Consider the following 8,814-nt stretch of genomic DNA (forward strand, 5'->3'; position numbering starts at 1 on the left):
CAACAACAACAATGTGGAAAATAAACATAGAAAGCTATAAAGATAGGAATATAGGATGATACGCTCCTATGCTCAAAAGAAACATGCAATATGGTCTTTATCATCAGTTCCTTTATACCTATTTCCTACTCATCCACAAAGACGTAGTCTAGAAATTACCTCCTCTGGTAGACATTCATGATCCTTTCAGTTTAGATACCCCTGTATTATTTTCTCTAAGTCCCGGGCTTATGTCTATAATTTCATTTATGCCACTGTACATGATTATTTTTTTAATTTCTCCAGTTTTAGCTTTAACTCTTTGGCTCCACAGGGAACAATGATCAGTGGAAAGAACAAATTTTGAGCTTTAGAGTCAGACAGAATTAGGTGTGAATCTTTGTTCTGGCATTTACTTTCTGGCCTCTGGAAAAAGCCTGTTATTTTATATGTACAAGGGGAAAAACAATACCTAGCATTTGATGTTGCTGTGAAGATGAGAATAAATGTTTATAAACTGCTTATCAAAGCAACTGAGAATAGGAGCTCAATAAACAAAACTATATTTGTTTTATCTCTATAGCCCTGAGATTCTGCCTAAGAAACACAAAGATGCAAAAATGTCACTTCCACGTTAACAATGAGAAAAATTCAGAAAACCGAAAAAACAAAAACAAAAAAAACACATTACTTTTCTTGTGCAAATCAGAATTGCGTGACAACTAAGTGCACTGAATTCCAAAAAGGAGCAAACACTTTTAAAGGGAAATGGGATACACAAACAGGTTCATTCATATTTGGTACAGCAGACATTAAGTGGTACTTTGTTAACAATAATGCAAGTGGGTAAGAAGAATTCAGTTAAAATTTTTAACAAATGCTTAAACAGCAGTTATTGGTCAGTATATCAGTTTGACACAGCTGAGAACCCCAAACCAAGAGAATACAAGTCCACTTGTAGGCTCTTTTTCACAACTTTCCATTAAATGTTCAGAAGGAAAATTGGAGGCTGGGTGAGGGACTTGATGGGGATTCCATTAAAGGAGCATCAACTACTGGTAGGTGCTCAAAATGCCCTGTCCAACTCCCCACAGCCTTCTCTTCTATCAAGCAAAAGTCTTAGGCTACTGGAGAAGGAACAGCAAATCATCTGTACCACAGCATAAAAAGCCTAAGTTTCTGGAAACAAAGTAAAAGTAAAAATCCTCAACCCCTGGGAAACTATCTTGGGCCCACCAACACCAAGCAGATGTCTACTACTGCTGAGGAGAGACAGAGAACTCCAAGCTAAGACTGACCACATATAACAAGTAAAATTTAGTTTCTAGGCGATGGAGGGGAAGGAATACTGGGGCAGGTCCACCCCTGAGGCCAGGTGAACACAGTTTGCCTACTGCTGAATTTGTATAAGGACAACAGAAAATCTTAGTTTGCTTTTCCCAGATGCTCATTACTGATTAACAAGCATACCAATAAACCGCTGAAGAGAGCAAGGAGAAAGGCCGCCACTATGGCTCGTGTGGAGGCGTGACTTAATTCTGACGGATGGAGCAGAACCACCTCAGACCACATTAATCGTCGGGTAAGAGCAGCCCAGCACTAGATGACTTTGAAGCCTATCGTACCCTGTCTTAGTTTCCTATTGCTGCTATAATAATATGCCCAGAGTGAATGGGGTTAAAGAATAGACATTTCTTTTCCCATAATTCTAAAGACTAAAAGGTCACTGCACCATCTATCAAGCCAGTTGCTTTAGGATGATAGGGAATATAGTTGTTGTTGTTGTTAAGTGCCATTGAGTCAGTACTGACTCATAGCAACCCTGTATAGGGTTTCCAAGGAGCAACTGGTGAGCTTGAACCACAGACCTGTGGTTCAAAGTGACCTTGCAGTTCAGCACATTAATTCACAGTGCCACACCAGTACTCCAGTGAATATATATAGTAAGACCAGTGAATTTCAAGAGCATGGGCCCATTGCCATCAACTGAGGTAGGGATAGCTATGGATGGTACATGTTAGGGATGAAGAACAATTTTGAGCATATTGGATTTGAGATGATAATTACATAGACTAGTGGGGTTAACATACAGGCAGATATTCAAGTTTAGAATTCAGAAAAGAATTCTGGGCTAGAGAGAAGATCATTCTAAGAAAATTCAAACACAGAATACAGAAGAAGAATAAAACTCATCATATAAATGTGTATAGATCTCATATTGTGAAAGCCTTTATGAACAAAATGATAATGAATGAGAGAAATATATGAATGTATAATACCTAAGGCACAGATGGTTAATATCGCTAATATAATTATCTAAATCATGACAAATGCGAGTTCCAAAGAGACTATAACATCTGAAAAGATGCTCACTCTCACTAATAATTAAAGAAATGCAAATGACACCAAACCGGGAGACATATAAGATTGTCAGTGTTTGCACAAGTGAGAATAAATTTTGAAGCACAGTTACTAACAATTGCTCTCTGGCAGTAACAGTTAAAATCAATTGAGATGAAGTAATCAAAAGTAAAATTACATATAATCTATGATCCAATGACATCATTTCCTAGAATTAAACCTACTGGGCTGTATAGATCTGCCTTTGTATACACTGCTTTATTTATTTCAGAGCTACTTGTTTTGTACTTGCTCTTTTAACAACATTTTAAAATAACAATACTCCTCAACATTATCATCATCTAAATATCTAACAACTGTTGTTGTTGTTGTCAACAGCTCTTTGTCTATCTTAGCTTGGGCTTTGTATTATTAATCCTATATTTCCTTATTGTGTTAGTCATTTAGGATAGGTCTTTCTCTTAACTGCTGACCAAGGCATCCTAAATGATTCAAAACACAGGGTGATACAGATGCCTCAGCCAGTCTTGATTTTCATGAAAAACAGAACAAGATCATTTTTGCTGGAAGAATGAAGGATTCGAGGAAGTAATGGTTTGAGAAAGACCTGTTAAGAACACAGTGCGTTATTCAAGTAAGACAGTGTGAGTTTGGAAGTGAGTGTGGTGACAGCGGAAATGGAACAAAGTGAATAGAACGGAGAGAATTATTTAAGAGGTAAAATGTACAAGACAACTGTGATTGATCCAATACGCTATGTGAAAGGCAGAAAAAAAAAAGTCAAAAGTGAATCCCAGCTGTTGAACCTAAACACCTGGGAGAATGATGTTATCATTTCTTGAGATTTTAAACACGCAAGTACAATCAGGTGTGCAGATCATGAATTCTATGCTAAATGCATGGCATGTGAGGTATCTGTAAGACATCTGAAAATAATGGAGGATAAATATGGGCTAGCAATGTAACTTTAAGAAAAACAGGTAAGTAGTGGTTGAAATCCTTGGAATGACAAAGCATCTTGCTAAAAAGGATAGAGCTGTGCTTCTCAATTATTAGCCTTCATAAGGATCATCTGAGGACTTGGGAAAACAGAGATTACTGAGATCCACCTCAGAGTTTCTAACTTACTGGGTCTGAGATAGAGCATGAAAGTTTGCTTTTCTAACAAGTTCCCAGGTACTGCTGATGCTTTTGGTTCAGAAAGATGTGGTAGAATGAAAAGATATCACAGTGCTGCGCTATAATGAAATCTGACATTTAAAAGACAGAAAGACCTGGAAGCAGTTGGCAAAGGAGGTTGAGAAAAAGCGGTTAGTTATAGATAGCTAATCGAACAAGCCAAAAGAAAAGCGCTTCTTATAACAAGAAAGGAGTGGTGGTGGTTCTGTCTTATGCCGTCGAGTTGATTCCAACTCATAGTGACACTGTATAGGGTCTCTGAGGCTGTAAATCCTTACAGGAGCAGAAAGCCTCATCTTTCTCCCATGCAGTGACCGATGGATTCAAAATGCTAGTGTTGCGGTGAGTAGCCCAATATGTAACCCACTATGCCATTAGAGCGCCTTAAGAAAGGAGTAGGCCCCTGGTTTAGATAGCACTGAATGCGCAAGTGATATTATAAGAAATAAAATGGAGTGACAACATAGAGTTGAGCACAAAGAAAGGAGCAGGAGAGATTTGGCTATGAAAGGTCTTGGGATAAGATAGATATATGTTGTTGTTAAGTGCCGTCAAGTTGATTCCGACCCATAGCGATCTTGTATAGGGTTTCCGAGGAACGGCTAGTGAACTTGAACCGCCAACCTTGCAGTTCAAATGGCTTTGCAGTATGACGTATTAATCCACAGCGCCACACCAGGAATTATTTATTTGGACATTTTTATTTATTAATTTAATTTTAAATGGGAGAAAGTAGAGCAAATTTAAATGATGCAAAGGGTCAGATATAATGACTAAATATGAAAATACAGGAGAAAAGGAGATAATTGATTATGTGAATTTGTAAAGGTAGAGGGAATGAGACCAAGATTAGGGTCTGTTCAGGACTCCGTTCATTGTAATGCTAATACATTGAAACATATAAATTTGCCAATACTTAAGCTCTTTTTACTTACCAGTATGACAAGTTCATAGATTATATTAATAACAACACTTATAAACAACAGACCATAATTGATCACTTACTATATGACAAGCAATTCCTTTACCTACAGTATTCAATCCTCACAACACTGTGAAGTACGATTCATTCTGCAGATAAGGAAAATGAGTCATGGCGTAGTTATAGATATTTTATACAAAATGATACAATTGGCAATTAAGAGTCCACATTTGAAATAAAACCTTCTGACTACAAAGGCTGCACCCTTAACCATTACTATATATACTACTATACTGCCCTTGTTCTAACAGGAGTGAAACAGAAGAAGGTACATATAGGATTATACATTTGTTGTCAGGAAATTGAGAGAGTTACTTTCCAATGGCTTCTTCTTTCTCAAAGACAAGATTATCATGAGGAGAGGGACAAAGAGAAGCCAGGCCTTTTGAACAGAAAAAACTTTGTAGTCATGATTTTAGAGAGTGAATGAGGGGGCAGACTAAAGAATCAGAGTTAAATTGGTAGGCAGTGTTGAGCGCCCGTGTGGAGCTGAGCATTTGCTGTAGCATCAATCTGCCAGGGTATGAGTTTAACGTGGTAGTCATGGAATGTAAGCTGAGGAGTGGGTACTTATAATAAGAAAAGTTATAGGGATCACCAGGAGAAATGGTAGGGACCATTCAGCCAGAAGTCCTAAGGATGAAAACCACTTGTTGCAAGTTGGGATAATGAGGAGATGGTAATCACCGAGTCAGTGCCTGAATTTGTGAATACTGGGGGAACAGTGAAGGCTCAAAATAGTACTGTGGGAAGGAGCTGATGACTGAGATAGAGTAGACGAGTTGAAACTGGTGATGAGGACACAACCAAGTGAGCAAAACTTTTATGAATTCTCCAAATGGACACCAAGACACATGGAAAACTTCTAGGATGGCCAGGATTATAAAGGAAGGGCAAGAGGCAGAAGGCAAAGTTGTCAATGATTGAGGAGCAATGAAATGAGAGAGTAAATGGAAAGAGGTCGAGAGTGGTTTAGTCAGGGAGAGTTAGCCTGACTAAAGGCATGGGTAATAAATGATTAAAATAACAATTATTTCGAGGAACAATAATCTGGAAACACCATGGGAACCTAGAGAATTCAAACCCAACAACTGATGCTGAATCATATAAAAGGATAGTGAGCATTTAACAATCAAAATACTTTCCATCTTGTTTATTTGCAGAATCAGCAAAAGCAATATTAGAAGAGCTACGGCAGGACACAGATTACCTTTAAAAGAAAAAGAATTCTCAGAATGGTTGTCTCAGGGAGTGTAAAGCTAATGTTTTAACTAAATCTCAGGAAGAGACTGAGACCAATAAATGGAAGTCCCCAGAAACAATATATTCTCTATTCATTTCATACCATGACTTTTCTCTGCATATTGGCTTTGTAGATCTCAGATTTGTAAATTAGATTTTGTACTACGTATTCATCAACATGACAATCCAGACACTGACAGAAATCTAACAGATCTTCGAATTTCAACTTCATCCATCGACTATCTCTAAGGTCAAATTCCTTTGGGAAACAAGTCTGGTTGCCTTGAATGTTGTGTCCACTTCTGGTCTAGGTAGGCAGAACCAAAGGACAGTCCTATAACACACACAGCCACCAGGGCTCACTCCTGTGGATTGGGAGTTCTTAGAGAAATGGAGAAAATGAGTCATAAACTGAGCAAACTGGAGTTCATTTCAATATTTTCATTCAAAAGGTTGCCAGCAAGACTTTGGAACACTTAGTTATACCAATTTTATATGACAAAATATTTCAATTTTATTCAGGAAAATTCATTTTGATACATTTACACTATGGTTAGGTCTGAAAAACTGCTGGTCTACTTACTGCCACTCTAGGATAGAAATTGGAAAGATGAAGGGGAAAAGCAACATGATTAAATACAATAAGAAGAAAAACGCATGGAGTATTTGAAGAGTGGCTAGGCAAATTGATGTAGTATGTTAGTATGAAGATACCTTTGGTTGAAAAGTTTCAACCAAACAACCTGGTACAAATGATGTCATTGCAGAGAATAGGAAAAATTATCAGAGACAGGGACTAGTGAGTTTGGCTCTGGCATGCATCATGTATTTGTGGAAACAGTAAAACATTAGAATGAAATTAGACACCTTATATTTGGGAATGCAGGCTTGTATTTCAGTTAAAATGTTAGAACTGGAGATTGAGTTTTTTAGATTTGAAAGGAATTGATTAATATTAGAGTAGAGGGGCTTCATATTTAAATTGTTTAATTTTCTTCAAGATGAGTAGATCACATAAAGGGAAAAAATATATGGTAAATCATAAAGGATATTCCATAATGAAATTTGAAAAAGTTCTTAACTTCTCAGAATTTATAACAATTCATATTTTATAGTCATGGCTATTTGTCCTTTGTTGCTAGTCTCAGTTCAAACTGATTTTAATGCCTCTGCTTTAGCGATAAATTAGTCTTCTGAGGTTTCAACAACTAATTTAACTATTCATTATGTATATATATATACATTTTCCCCCAAAATATGTTGCTTTTCAGATGTCTTCCAGCTAAATATAGGGTGAACTATTTCCAATACACATTTGGAGGACATTTTCCAAGTGCTATTTTTGACAGACAATCTTCTTATGGATTCCAGTGAACTGGGACAACTGCTCTGTGTGTATGTGTGTGTGTGTGTGTGTGTGTGTGCATGCACGCACATGCACGCATATGAAAAGATGTCATAAAGAGGTGAGAGGTAGATAAAGGAACAGGATTTTTGTATTATTGTATTAGAATCTTAACTTCAGCACATCTTTCTCCCATGGAATGACTGGTGGGTTCAAGCTTTGTCAATGTCCTATGTTGGGGTCCTGCCTCGACAAGGAAGTGTGGGTGTCACAAAGAAGGGAGATCTGGTGGCAAAAGTGATAGAGAAAGAGAGAGACGAAATATATACAAAAAAGACAGACACACAGATATGATGCAAGCTGGCAGGTAGACAGATCTGCAAACATATTGCCTAGAATTGCCCAGCATTGCACAGCATTGCATGCGGAATTCACTCTACCTCAGCCTTTTATTCTCTTTTTTAGGGAGGGATTTATTACAAAAGAAGGATATAATTCACAAAGGGAGGATGTCACAAAGGGAGGATGTGATTAAGACAGGATACTGAACTGAAATGTGATTAATCATTCAAAACAGGACATAATGATTCACAGGAACAACTTTTAAGATATTTTCATAGTTTTTCTTAACAATCTAACATTTTTATTTTTACAGAAAAAAAGGTTCAATCAAGCTGTATATATTAACTTTTAGGCTTAAATGATCTAGAGTAGCAACGTGCGGTTTCTTAAGGATACATAACATAAAGCAAGGTTCCTGAAAGGAGCCAAGCTCTCTCTGTACACTTTGCAAACTTTTGTTTGTGAGCAAGATCTCAGGTAACAGGCTTCATTTATCTATACCTAAAATGCTATATTGTTCTTAATATTCCTATATACTTTCAGGGGGAAGGAGAGCATCTGGGTTAAACTGATTATATTCAGAGGTGGTTTAATGGAGCTGCCACTGATTAACCCAGGGTCTGCATATGCTGTCCCCAGCAAAGCTTAAGTTAGCTGCCAAGTGCACAATCACTGTGCCCCAGGGCTCCTGACAAAGTGAAAATTAAGGTAAAAAAACTGAAATTTACTTTTTTTTTTTAAGGTTTTTATTGTGGATTGAGTGAAAGGTTACAGGGCAGATCATCAGTTTTACATTCAACAAATCATACACTATGTTTCATTATAATGACTATAATCCCTCCATGTACCATCAGTTTCTCTCTATTCACTTTAGCTCTTTTTTTTTTTTAAACAGGCATATAAAATAATTCATACCACCAAAGGGCACATTCTGCAAGTCTGCCTCCTGACCACAATCTCTTAGTTCCTTTCCATGAATCTGGAGTCCTCAGCTGCTCCCTCTCTCCATGTCCCCATCTTTGTCTCCATTTCTGGTGTCACTGCTTCTCTGGATAAGGTCTTGCATTTCATTTGTGCTCTTCTCCCTTGATGGTCCTAAGGATCTCTGGTAGCGTTGTGGTTATGAATTGGGCTGCTAACCTCAAGGTCAGCAGTTGTAACTACCAGCTATTCCACAGGAGAAAGATGAGGTTTTCTGCTCCCGTAAAGATTTACAACCTCAGAAACCCTGTACAGAGTCACTAGGAGTTGGAACCGACTCCACTGCACTTAACAACAACGCTTGATGGCCCTAGGGGCCTTTGTTTCTGGACTGCAAGATTAACCACTCCCCTGTTTTTGTTACACTATTTCTACCTTTACAATTGTGACAGTCTTAATTAGT

Source organism: Chrysochloris asiatica, unplaced genomic scaffold (assembly GCF_000296735.1).
Source record: "Chrysochloris asiatica unplaced genomic scaffold, ChrAsi1.0 scaffold00008, whole genome shotgun sequence".
Lineage (NCBI taxonomy): Eukaryota > Metazoa > Chordata > Mammalia > Afrosoricida > Chrysochloridae > Chrysochloris > Chrysochloris asiatica.